This window comes from Anomaloglossus baeobatrachus, chromosome 6, assembly GCF_048569485.1.
Source record: "Anomaloglossus baeobatrachus isolate aAnoBae1 chromosome 6, aAnoBae1.hap1, whole genome shotgun sequence".
NCBI lineage: Eukaryota > Metazoa > Chordata > Amphibia > Anura > Aromobatidae > Anomaloglossus > Anomaloglossus baeobatrachus.
This window is the reverse complement of record NC_134358.1, coordinates 529087718-529098162: the sequence shown is the minus strand read 5'-3', so window position 1 is coordinate 529098162 and position 10445 is coordinate 529087718. Positions and strand designations below refer to the sequence as shown.

Here is a 10445-nt window from a genome sequence, read left to right as displayed (position 1 = left end):
TTGTACAAATCATCAAGATCCGCTGCTGGCAGCTCCCTTTGTAGTTGCCGACTAATGACATCCCAATGTACTGGATGGGAGGCAAGTCTGGAGACGCTGCAGGTAATGGGAGCAAGTATAGGCCACGTAGACTACTGATAGTAGTACCAGAACAAATGGCCTGACTTTGTTGTATTGAAAAACATCTCTAGTGTCACACACGGACGTAGGGAAGGTCCGGTGTGGGGCAAGACACACATGACAAGCAGGGGTTTCACCAACACCAAACACGGGGTACACCGGGGACAGTTATCAACGGTGGGCCATGGTGCCAGTGAGGGCGAAGGTAAGACACCTCCTGCACTTATTTGCAGCTGCACTCGTCACTTTTAGCCAGTCCCTATACAGGTTCCTCAGCTGCTTGCCAGCAGGAACCTGAAATCCTGAGACCCTGCAGTAAACCCTGGCTAGTGAGCAGGCAGGTAAGGATCACTAGCCCCACTGCTGCACTAATACAACATGAAGGGATGGTACAACAGACGGGGGTAACAACAAAGGACAAAGCCCAGCTTCATGGCTGCAGTCAGACACCAGGACTGCAGTCTACAATGCTTCACTGCAACATGGGTTCCAGCAGTTCCTTCTACCTCGAGGCCTAGCTACAGAATGGAATGGCGTCTTGATGAATGAACGCTCTGTAGGATGATCGATCTTGTGCAGCCTAGATAGGTCCTCTATTGGGACATATGACCATATATGGTGGAAGGGAGAGGTCACCAATTGGAAATACCTGAGGCCAGGAGTCAGAAGCTGCTGGAAAGCAAACCTGACATTAACCCTTTCAGCACCAAAGGAAAGAGAATACATTTAATGTGTGAGGAGTCTCAGATGGCAAAGAGAAACTCCAGATCCTGTCACAACTCTTTAGTAACAAAGAGATGGCCGTGACGTCTGGGGACTCTTTGGGCAAATCACCGTATCACTGGTTCCACAATGTTTACGTCTTGGTGTTACAATTTTAATGTTGATAAATGTTTTTTTTTTTACCTTTTTTATTTTGTCCCCCCCCTAGACAATACTGTAATATTGCAGGCAGTGTGTTTTACAATTCAATAGATCCCCTTGATTGGCATAACAATGCCATCGGCACCCCAAAATCATGCTGTGAGTGGGCCAATGGGAGTCAGAAGGGACACAGTCACCCATATCTGTTTATCTTTCTCCTATGTAGCTTTCAATTTCAATTTTGGAACAAATCAAGCCAAACGTGTCACTTGAAGCAAGAATTACCAACTTACATCTTGTCTACTTTGGACACATTCTACGAAAAGAGCAATCATTGGAGAAGGACATCATAGTGGGAAGAATAGAAGGAACAAGGTGAAGAGGAAAACCAGCAACCCGATGGCTTTATACTATCAAAAAAAGTCAAAGAAGATCCTGGAGGACCTATCTAGGTGAAGAAGACCTTGATGGACCTATCTAGCCTAAGGAGACCTTGACGGACCTATGTAGCCAAAGAAACCCTGGTGGACCTATCTAGGCAAAGAGGACCCTGGTGGACCTTTTTAGGCGAAGAAGACCCTGGTGGACTTATCTAGGCTGCACAAGATCAATCTTCCTAAAGACCATTCATCCATCAAGTCGCCATGGCTCCAGATCAAGCAGAAGGCTGTTAGAAAGCTACAGTTTTTAAGTATTTCATCTTGAATCTTGTTAACTCACAACTATCACCCCAAACAATTATAATAATAACCTCCGTCTCTCCTATGCCCTGTAGACCGGCTATAATTTTTCCCGTAATGACACAGGTGATTTGTCAAGCACCGCAAAATGGCACTGCTAACTGTTTCTAGGAGACTGAGGACACCTCCTGGTTCAGCCCAGATCCTACCACAAGACACGGAGCTACTGCTATAAATCATCCATTACTACAACCAGACTGCCTGCATCACCTGAGCCTGTAACATAAGCATCGGTCAGCAGGTTGTGTGCTGCCCCCTATAGGTTGTATTATTCTCCTGTGCACAGCACACAAAGACTGTCACAACTTTATCTCTTGTGCATTAATATATGATAAGGGAAGCTATCATGAAAAATGACTTATTGTTTTAAATCAGGTTTTGTGTTAAACATTTTTTTTTAAAGATTTTTTGTTTGTTTTCATACTGCAATTACGTTTCAGGAAGAGCTTTCAGCAGGTTCCTTATCATCAGAGGCAGGATTATAATGACAGGTAACATCTCTGATAACACTAGATACACAAATCACAATAGGTGTTCATAAGGAGCTGCCAATGGATTAAAGACTCTCCGACCAATGGATGTAGAGCGGAGCCCACATCTGTAATAGATTCTGAGTTTTTCCAGTAGAAAGCGCTGGTTACACTGATTTTATTGGTGTGTTTGATTACAGATTATTTTGTTCTCAGCTTAAGATGCTTTTGACTGAATGTCTCAGAGGCTCCCATTAAGTCATTCTGTCGCGGGCGGGGAGGGCGCTGCGCTCGCTAACGCTCGGGTCCGGCGCTGCTGCTGCTGCTCGGTGGCTCGAGCGGTGGGCCGGATCCAGGGACCCGAGCAGCGCCCGTGAGTGAAAAGGGGGTCTTTTGTTTGAGGATTTAGTCCGTGATGCCACCCACGGGTTGTGGTGAAGATGGGCACCACCGCTGCTGGTGACGGGGATCCCGGGAGCGATGGTAGGGAGCAGCTGGGATGTTTTCCCCCTCCGTGGGTAGGGGTTGGTGGTCCCGGGGCCCGGTGGTGTGACGGGGAGGCAGGGTTGGTGAGGTGCAGGGTTGCAGGGGCAGCGCGGCGCTGTGCCGGATGGCACTGGTGTACTCACTCAGCAACAGATGCATAAAGTCTCCGGTAAACCAAACGGCTGAATGGACAGGTCCCGCAGCTGGCTGCAGTGTCTCTCCCCGGACAGGTGATGGTGGCTGTCTTTCCCTGCACCTTTTGTGTACAGTGTTGACTCCGATGGCTTCCCAACGGTAGTCCGCTCCCCGGCGTATAGGTGCCGGAGGAGCCCGTTTTGCCCGCAGGCACTGGCCCTTGGATCTCTAGCCTGTGGCGGTGGCTGTATATCCTCACGGTGCGGACGGTTGCCTTCTGACGGGACTTCAGTAGTTAGGAAACCCCTGAGGTTCCTGTCACACTCGGATTTGACTATTGTCGGCGGCTCCAAGCCAGGTCGGGGTCCGATGGCCCTGCCTGTGTGCTTAACTTCACTCCGGTCCCCGATTCGGGACCGGTGGGCCACCGCCCAACCCCGCTCCTACGGTTCCGCAGAGATCCGTCATTCCTGCAGACGGCCACCACCGTCTGCCAACCTTGCTGTCAGTGCCTGGGCTCCAACACAGACACTTGCAGTTCGTGACCTCTCACTTTCACCTCCTAAACTGATCTCTCTCCACTCCTCAACTGAACTGACTGCTTTTCCCGCCTTCAGGCCTGTGAACTCCTCGGTGGGTGGGGCCAACCGCCTGGCTCCGCCCCACCTGGTGTGGACATCAGGCCCTAGAGGGAGGCAACAAGGATTTTGTGTCTGACTAATGTAACTGTCTGGGGGTGGGTGTGTGTGTGTGTTTTGTCTGTGGCTACTTGGCTAGTCCAGGGCGTCACAATTCTTCACCCTTTAACGGAGTGTCAACCCCAGCGTGTCTCCATGGACTCTAAAATAATCAGGCATATAGTAGGATTCATTAGGATGCTTTACATGCTGCGACATCGCTAGCGATTGCTAGCAATGTCATGCGCGACAGCATCTGGCCCCTGTCGTTCGTGCGATATGTGGTGATCGCTGCTGTAGCGAACATTATCGCTACGGCAGCGTCACACGCACATACCTGGTCCGCGACGTCGCTTTGACCGCCGAACAATCATTCCTTCAAGGGGGAGGTGCGTTTGGCGTCACAGCGACATCACAGCGGCGTCACATGGCAGCCGTCCAATAGCAGAGCAGGGGCGGAGATGAGTGGCCGGAACATGCCGCCCACCTCCTTCCTTCCGCGTTGCCGGTGGACGCAGGTAAGGAGATGTTCGTCGTTCCTGCGGTGTCACACACAGCGATCTGTGGTGCCACAGGAACGACGAACAACCAGCGGCATGCACCAAAAACGACATTTTGAAAAGGAGCAACGTGTCAACGATCAACGAATTTTTCCATTTTTGTGATCGTTGATCGTCGCTCCTTGGTGTCACACGCTGCGATGTCGCTAACGGCGCCGGATGTGTGTCACTAATGACATGACCCTGACGATATATCGTTAGCGATGTCGCAGCATGTAAAGCACCCTATTGTCCTGCATCTGATGGATGGCTATGCGTCCTTGTTCCTCTCTGCAGGGGATTTTCCTAATACACATCTTTTCAGACTGGGCTTCTGGAACCCTCTGCATACAGTGAGCTTCATGTAGAAAATGTCTGAGCGATACGTGTGATGAGTACTTCTGCCCATCCAAGGGCTCATCCCAGGAAAGGTACAACAATAAGCCACACTTTTGGTTAGTGAGGTTGCTGGTGCGATGAGGTGAAGGAGTGATGATCTGTTGCTTCTGGAACCTTCTGCATACTGTGAGCTTCCTGTAGAAAATGTCTAAGGGAGTGGGTGTGATGAATACTTCTGCCCATCAAAGGGCCTGATCGCAGGCGAGAGAATAAGACACACGTTTGGATAGTGAAGGTTGTTGGTGCGATGAGGTGAAGGGGCCAGGATCTGTTGCTGTACCAAGTCCTGGTGCCCATGAATGGACTATAGAAATTGGAGCTGGAGACAAGTGCAACGGATGTGATATCCAATGTCTGGATTTGCGGAACTATCTTAAGAACTGTTTTTGCCAGCTACATGCGCTACAGTCGCGATACCCATTGTCTGGAAAAGCATAAGGATTTTGGTTGCCTTTAAACCGTAGACGGAAGAGATTAAAAATGTTGTATCGTTAACCTGCCTAGGTGATTAATACAAACCACAAACTCAGATCTTGACAGTGATGTCATCAGTGACCCCGCCCCCTCTCTTCAGATGACCTTTGCACCCGCTCATTAGATGCTTCCATATAAAAGATAGGGGTGGGGTCTGACCATTGTGGCTAATGTACAGGTATTGTTTCCTGAAACAACAAAAAGTTAGAGCCTATCTTACAACAGTTTGTGATATGTAAAAAAAAGGGCAAAAATAAAAGCAAAAATAGAAAAAAATAATACAAAACAATAGCTCCTTATGTGATGACAGTTTCCCTTTAACACAACTGAAAATCCTGTGAACGGGAGAGGATTTTCACTAAATATTAAGTTCATTTGCAGCCGCCGTATTGATCACAAGTGGCTTTGATGACATCCTGCCAACAGTTTTATAATGCTGTAACCAAAGCCATCCTCTCGCAAATCAATAATCTGCATTATGCTGCTGCATCGGAAGAGGAGCTGTCAAGAAAGACGGCTTTTACGCAACTCGTATGAAAATCCCCTGAATGCGAATATTGAAAAATCCTGAATGACAGCCTGTTATTACAGGGAATCCCAGATTTCCCCCTCTCCCTATGAGAGTAAATGTGTTTCGCCAGCTCTACTGGGGATTCTTCGGTTTTTAGAAGGTGGAGATGTTTTATCTTTAATATTAATGTTTGATCATAAGTTTCTCACCTCCTTTGATCGGCGCAATAAACACAATGGTGGAGTATAGCTTTTCTTTAACAATTTGGAGATGCAGCCATTTTTCGTGTTTCTTTTACGTTTACATTTTTTTACTCATTATTCCAAAAGCCAGCACTTTTTTTTAATTTTTTTTTTCCATTGACATAGCCACACAGGAATTGTTATTGGTGAGAAGAGTTTTAGTTTCTTATAGTTTGAGACATTTTACATATCATACAGTTTTGATACTATTAATTTTGTTCAGTACATTTATGATGATACAAAATTTAAGTTTTTGTTTGTTTTTTTTTACTACCGATAAATTTGATTTGTTGCATAGTATTCTTGGAGTTATGGCCTTTATGTGGGTTGGAAAATCACCGAAATAGATGGGAACAGCATGGGAAAGAGACCTAGATGCATCTGACTACCAGGTCACTACTGGAAAATAAACACTTTTATTTTTATTTTTTTTTAAATGACATTATTTTTTGATAGCCAGTTAAGGTAAAGCAGACAGCTGGGGGCTGATATAGGCTAGGAAGGTCCATGTTTATTTGACCCTTCCCAGTCTAAAAATAACAGCCTCAAGCCACCCCAGAATTGGTACATTACACATAAGATGCGTCAATTCTGGCACTTTTCACGGCTCTTATCAATTGCCCTGGTGCGGTGGCAATCAAAGTAACTTATTTTGCTTTGGTGTCAGCTGTGTAATGACAGCTGACATTAAGCCCAGGGGTTAGCAATGGAGAGGTGTCTATCAGACACTGCCGAATAACCATGGACTTTCTCAGCCTGATAATATAAGCCCCCAGCTGTCTGCTTTGCCTTGGCTGATTATCAAAAATGAGGGGGACCTCATGTTGTTTTTTAAATTATTTATTAGGTTAAAATGAAGATAAAAAAACCTTAGGGCCACATGAAAAGTACTAACGGGTGCAAGTGTACAAACCCTGCTCTATTCTAAGCTCTCCCTCCTAGATCATCTCTCCTAGCACTGCTTCCAGAGGAGATTGTGCCAAGCATCATGTCCTCGGGTCTCATATAACACTTGATGACGCTCGGCAGCCGGCCAATCACAGCAATACTAGTATCCCGGCTACAGCATTACCGTGTAAGGCAGGTAATCACCGCATGGTTATTGGCTAACAGCCTTAAAACAGGCAGGGTGTGGTGTCGAGCATGGCTCTCAAACACCCACAATACTTGATTGAGTAACAAGTGTACTCCAAAACCCTGATGCTCGATCGAGCATCGAGCAGTAACAAGCACGCTCCCTCATCACTAGTTCCTAGAAATGCCCCTACCTGTCCAGCGTAAGTGTACCTTAACTTGCAGGCACAAGAATGCTCTCTCTGAAATAGAAAAAACTGTAAAATATCTGATTTGGCAAATATGAACACAAACAATCCAGAACTCAGGGGCAAAACTACAATAGGTGCAGGGGTTACAATCACACCCGAGGCCTGGGGCATAAGGGGCCCAAAAAGTCTACATGAAAAGACCAATACTATTAAAGACTTTTAATATTTGGATTCCCCATTGGATCTTTGCACTAGGCCCCATGACCCTCAAGTTACATGACTGCCAGAACTGTTAGGGTACCATGATGAGTTTTTGACATGGCGTATTTTTCCTGAATCAAAAATGCAGTGATTTACAGTTCTAGCAAAGTGGATGAGATTTATAGAAATCTCCTGCACACTATATAATAATTAATAATAATATTATTCATTTATATATATATATAGCGCTATTAATTCCGCACCGCTTTACATACATTGGCAACACTGTCCCCATTGGGGCTCACAATCTAGAGTTCCTATATGTATGTCTTTTTGAAGTATGGGAGGAAACTGGAGTACCCGGAGGAAACCCACACAAACACAGGGAGAACATACAAACTCCTTGCAGATGGTGTCCTTGGTGGGATTTGAACCCAGGACCCCAGAGCTGCAAGACTGCAGTGCTAACCACTGAGCCACCGTGCCGCACTATGCTGCTTTGTTACTCTGCGTAAGACCCCCTTCACATGTCTGTGTTTAAAAAAAAGAACATTTTGTCCCGTTAATGATGTGGGTACATATGTGTGTGCGTGTTTCATGTGTGTGTAAAGTGTGCGCTATTTGGAACTTCTATATTCATCTGTCCCTGGCGCTGCTGTCTCCGGCACTGCTGTCCCCTACGCTGCTGTCTCCGGCACTGCTGTCCGTGGTGCTGCTGTCTCTAGTGCTGCTGCTGCTTCCGGGTCCGCAGTGCAGTGAATATTCATGAGCATAATGAGCGGGCCCGGAAGCAAGTGATAGCAGTGCTGGACACAGGTGAGTAAGGAAAATCATATACTTCAAGGACATGTGTTTTCTTCGGTACGTGTCACACTGATGTCACGTAGATCACATCAGTGTGCGGTCCGTGTGACACCCATGCTGCTGGAGAAAAATGGACATGTCACTGTGTGGAGAAAACATGAATGAGAACGCAGACCCATTGATTTTAATACATATGAAAATGGACGTCATATGTAGAATCACGGACGTGTGAAGGGGGCTGAAAACTGACCTGCATGTGTCCAATATGCAAGATGTCAATTTCTCTTGTGGTTACGCGGAGTTTTCTATGCGGAATTTTTCCATAGACTTGCATTCGATGTGTAGAATCCGCAGGTGAAAATTCACACATGCGTTTTTAGTGTGTAAATGCATCAAACACGCATATAGTCCGCACCTAAGAAAGTCAACACCAGGAAGGTTCATAAACAAACCAGCTTTATTTAAAGCATGACACACCAGAGAGAAAAAAATCAGCGTCAAAAATGCAATAAAATTGCACACAAAAGCGCCAGGACAAAACACAAGTAAATTAGGTGCAGAAATTCTGCAGCATCAATACTCAACCAATACTGATATCGCGAACATAGCCTTATGTTTAATTTGTTTGTATGGATATTAATTTTTCCTCATTATTATTCACAATTTTTCCGGTAATACATTTAATGTTTGAAGAGTTGAGAGGATTTTTCATATAATAACATTTGTACTAATTAATTCATCATTTATCCTCTTGCATTTATTGGTGTGCTTATTCCTTCTGGATTTTTTTGTGTTCCTTTTTTTCTCTCCTAATTTCGGATATCAGAAAAGGACGCAAATAATTCACTATTTTACATAATTTGGAGTATTTACTTTTCCTTAAGCGGGCTTTACACGCTACGATATTTCTAGCAATTGCTAGCGATATCGTATGCAAAAGCACCTGCCCCAGTCGTGCTTGCGATATCGTGTGATCGCTGTCGCAGCGAACATTATTTGTACGGCAGCGTCACACGCACTTACCTGCTCGTCGTCGTCGCTGTGACTGCCGAACAATCCCTCCCTCAAGGGGGAGGGACGTTCCGCTCCACCGCGACGTCACCGCGACGTCACTAAGCAGCCGGCCAATCAAAGCGGAGGGGCGGAGATGAGCGGGACGTAACATCCCGCCCACCTCTTTCCTTCCGCATTGCGGCAGGTAAGGAGACGTTCCTCGCTCCTGCGGTGTCACACACAGCGATGTGTGTTGCCACAGGAGCGACAAACAACATCGATAATCAACCATTAGGGGCACTTTGCACACAACGACATCGTAAGCCGATGCTGCGATGCCGAGCACGATAGTCCCCGCCCTGTCGCAGGTGCGATATCATTGTGATAGCTTCCGTAGCGAACATTATTGCTACGCCGGCTTCACACACACACACACACTAACCCGTGCGACGTCGCTCTGGCCGGCGAACCGCCTCCTTATTAAGGGGGCGGGTCGTGCGGCGTCACTGTGACGTTACACGTCAGGCGTCCAATAGGAGCGGAGGGGCGGAGATGAACGGGATGTAAACATCCCACCCACCTCCTTCCTTCCGCATAGCCGACGGGAGCCGCGATGACGCAGGTAGTAAATGTTCCTCGCTCCTGCGACTTCACACACAGCGATGTGTGCTGCTGCAGGAACGAGGAACAACATCGGACCGTCATGTCAGCGTAATTATGGAATTCGCCGACGCTACACCCAGGGCCGGCGTCAGCACCCGGCAAACCCAGGCAAATGCCGGGGCCCTGGAGAGCCGGAGGGGCCCACTCGGCCTTGTCAGTTCTCCTGTCCCTTGGCCGGGGCCCACTCGCCTTTACAGTTCTGCTGCCCCCGGCCGAGTTCCGGGGACCGCAGTCTTCGGCAGCAATCTGCGGCGCCGTCACTTTAAGGCGCGCAGACATCCTGGTTTGAATTTCATCTGTGGGCGGAGCTGCCGCCTTCTCAGTCCCACAGATGAAGGAGGCGAGCTTCTGTCCGGCGCTGTGTGGGCCCCCTCTCCACCGTGACCTAATCGGGTAAGTGCCCTCCCCGCCTCCCCATTAGTGCCCTCCCCGCCTCCCCATTATAGGCCCCGGTGAGCTGCTTCTAACCCCCCAGATGTATGCCCTGCCAATCCCCCCCCCCGCCGATTCCGCGGGTGCTGTACCCGCCAAGCCGCGGGTGCTGTGCCCGCCGAGCCGCGGGTGCGGGGCCCGCCGAGCCGCGGGTGCGGGCCCCACAGAGCAGCAGAGTTGTGTGTATTTATCTGTATGTAGCAGAGTTATATGTGTTTGTCTGTATGTAGCAGAGTTGTATGTGTTTGTCTGTATGTAGCAGAGTTGTGTGTGTTTATCTGTTTGTAGCAGAGTTGTGTGTGTTTGTCTGTTTGTAGCAGAGTTGTGTGTGTCTGTTTGTAGCAGAGTTGTGTGTGTTTGTCTGTATGTAGCAGAGTTGTGTGTGTTTGTCTGTATGTAGCAGAGTTGTATGTGTTTGTCTGTATGTAGC

General features: G+C 47.6%; 1 protein-coding gene across 2 annotated transcripts in view; it reads right to left on the bottom strand.

Annotated features, from left to right (window-relative positions):
* Positions 1 to 10445, bottom strand: part of PRTFDC1 (phosphoribosyl transferase domain containing 1) — a 376907-nt gene that overhangs the window by 105399 nt on the left and 261063 nt on the right. The window lies entirely within an intron of this gene.